Source organism: Hydractinia symbiolongicarpus, chromosome 11 (assembly GCF_029227915.1).
Source record: "Hydractinia symbiolongicarpus strain clone_291-10 chromosome 11, HSymV2.1, whole genome shotgun sequence".
Taxonomy (NCBI): Eukaryota; Metazoa; Cnidaria; class Hydrozoa; order Anthoathecata; family Hydractiniidae; genus Hydractinia; species Hydractinia symbiolongicarpus.
In genome coordinates this window covers 5784667-5787979 of record NC_079885.1, presented here as the reverse complement: position 1 = coordinate 5787979, position 3313 = coordinate 5784667, and the positions used below count along the sequence as shown (strand labels likewise).

The 3313-nt window shown below is 37.0% G+C and overlaps 1 long non-coding RNA gene across 1 annotated transcript; it reads right to left on the bottom strand.

Moving 5' to 3' along the window:
* Positions 1 to 1516: 1516 nt before the first annotated feature.
* Positions 1517 to 3313, bottom strand: LOC130614065 (uncharacterized). Its single transcript, XR_008975806.1, has 3 exons — positions 3212 to 3313; positions 2999 to 3125; positions 1517 to 1969 (listed from the first exon to the last, which is right to left on the bottom strand). It is a non-coding gene; the product is annotated as an uncharacterized LOC130614065 (long non-coding RNA).

The window sequence follows — 3313 nt, the reverse complement described above, 5'->3', positions numbered from 1 at the left end:
GACCTGAGCACCGGGGGATCTTTTCCAACAATTTTCCACCTTTCTTGACTCCTGAACCAACTCATCTTCTCTCCGCGTACACAATTCAACCTTGAAGGGCGGACGTTTGTTCACGTCTTTACTGCGCATGCGTTAATTTGTGATGACGTCATCACTATGTACCGGAGTTCCCCTACTAGGTGCGCTAGAACTTTTTGACTCATTTTTGTATGATATGGACTTTACGTCCGTTATGCATGACTAAGCACTGCCTATTAGGGACTTACCCTTGAATTCCATGGCTAAGCACTGCATGATGGGGACTTGTTGTGGTTGACTGTGGGTGTGCGCGATGTGCGTGCGCGACTGCGCTAGAAGGAACATTTCCCTATCTCTTCGGGGAATGGCGCGTGAAGTAGATGTAAGCGAGAGGAGAAATATTGAGTCAATTCCTTTCCTTCACATTGGAGTAGGTGTGTGATGTTGTAAATACAGAAAAATTTGTTATTTGAGAAATATTTGGTGCATGGAAAATTTTTTATCTATCTCTACCTCCATGTTAAGCGTGTAACATTTATAGTGCGTGGTAAATTGATTAGTGTACAACTCAAACAACATGAACAAGAAATTTCAAATTAGAATTCTTCTCGGCTAATTGCTTTGACACATCTACATTCAGTTTTTCATCACTTTAAAAACCTATAAACAACGATTTTGCAAAGTTTGGTTAAAATGTAAGCAAAGAGGCATATTTTATTGCAAATAATGATGAGAACGGAATTCTTTTCGCCACGCCAATAACACGCCAACATAGAGAAATATGATTTCGGAAACACTCCGAAAGAACGATTCCACTCTTGTTATTTGTCTTCTTGCCATAATTTTTTTTCTAACTTCAGTTATTTCCTTTTTCGATCAATTAAGATTTACCCGTATTTTTTGCACCAAGTGGATCTACTCTCATATCTTGTTCTTTTTTGGGGGTTGACTGAACTTTTTGGTGGGACTTGTGGTATTTCTTCTTCCAATGTCAGTCAGTTTGGCTCAGACTGAGCCGCTGGTCGAAGGGCGTACTTTAAGGGGGAGATTACACTTCGCAGAGCTCAAATTTCGTGAATTAGCTTTTTCATCCATCATTTAATTTAAGCTTTCACTGAGCAATTTTGTTCTCGAAACTTTTTCTCATTTTGTTCATCGAACTCGTTCCCAGGGCTTTTTGGTCTTGAGTCGTAGCCCTCCAACCTCGTTCCCAGGGCATTTTTCCCTAAAAACGGCTCAGGGGCCACAGGAAAAAGTGAAGTCGCTATTAACCTCATCAACAAGGCAAAATGCCCTGGGAACGAGGTTAGCGCCTTTTTACACCCTGAGACTGCTATACTGTTACCATCCCTGCCTCTTCTCAGTCTTTTTTCAGAAAGCGCGTTTTGCACTGGGTTTACAACGAAAGTTAAATGAGATATGTCGTGTCCAACTTCGTAACAGAAATCACAATCTGATAGACAGCTTTTTGCAAAGTTTTTCTCAAGACGTATTTGCGTATACTGTACGTCTTGTTTTATTTATTTTAAATAAGTCTTATATTATACATGCATGTTTAAAAATATCAGACACAATTGAGTTTTTGCAGAGGAAATTTCCTTTCCGAAAGTGTGTATACAAGACCATATACACTTTATCCCAAAGCAACCAACCAATGTCATTTAGACAATAAAAACATCCTCGTCCCCAGGCTTTGTTTTCTGATGTCATGCCTGCGTGTCAATTTGGACAGCCATACTAATATTTTCAAGCACCGCTCATCGCTATGGTAGCGCATCACATAAAGATGTGGTTATATTTACGTTCTTATAAAGCTGCTCAAGTTCATATAAATTGTTTTCAGGTGAGCTCAGCATGCCATGTTTACATGCATGAAAACATTGAAATCGGTTGTCATGTAGTAACGTTGGACCAGTGCCGCTAACCATATCCCAAGTGAAGTGTCTTCGCCCTAAACATAAAGAAGGAAGAAATTTGTACAGAGTTTATATTAGCGATTTTAAAGCCAGGAAATTTGGTTTCAGTCTGAGGTTTATTTTTTCAGCCTGTGTTATCTTACTAGTCTTCAACTAGAAGCATTACATTAATTACATGTCACTAAATCGTACCAGAAAATTTCCGTCATGAAAGAGGGATTTTCCTGTCTTTACGTTTGTTTACTCCAAGAAAAAAATTGAATAACAGAAAAATGTTAGCCTTGCCAACTTTCTGTTTTCGTTCTTATATTTAAGCCATTCCTAGCGTCGTTGTTCTTATAAAATTGTGATAATACAATAGAAAAAAAAGAGTATTCCCGGAACAAACTTTTAAAAAAAGTGGCAAAAATGTTTACTGTTAAAGTGCGAAAATATTCGAAATTGATGATCAACAGGTATCTATTATTTCTTTTTGAGGTTTTAAGTGTAATTTTAATTGGTTAAGCCTATTCAGGCCATGATGTTTCGGGCTCTAAAATGCCAGAGGAAAAAAGTTTTATTACAGAATCAGAAAAGAGCAATTTTAGTAATTGTTGAAATTTCGTCTCAAATTTCAACATTTGCAGAAAAAGTGCACCTTATCGAAAAAATAAATGACGGAAAAAAGTAACGGCATTTTCGGTTTAACGAAAATTTTTTCAAAAAGATATGTATTACAATAGACCTTTTTGAATGTTTACATTTTTCGCGGTAAAAGCCCTTTCGGCTTTAACAATTGCGAGGCGGGCAAAAAGATGCAGGCGCTGTGAAGTGAGTTCCTTTTAGTCTGTTTCTTTGCACGAAGGTATCATTACGACTTTATATATGAATATATGTCAATCAGAAGTTATCCATCTAGACTTGATAATAGTTTGATACTTGATACTTTTACTCAAAAATGTTTCCGTAAAAAGAAATAGGCTGAAAAAACTTTCTTCAGCAAGCTTTCGCATCTTTTTTTTTCGCCTGCCACGCAGTTGTTAGAACCAGAAGGGCTTACCGCGGAAAAGTTTTTTTATACTCACTTAAAATCTACAGTATCTACAAAATCTACAAGTTGTTTTGTATTTTTTACCGTCTCGCATTAGGGACCTAACGCATCGACCACCCAAAGAGACGACAGCATTAAGCTATGTTTCCGTTGTTTTCTTACTGAAAAAAAACAAACAAGAATATTCAAAATCAAAAAGAGCAACGAAATTTTCTCCTGGATACAGTAAAAAAAAATTGAAATTTACTTTTAGAAAATGAGTGCCACTGATTCCTGATTTAAACTTTAACAAACGGTCTTTCCCTTTGTTTCGTTTCGTGCTGCCATTTTTACAACCTTTACTATTTAC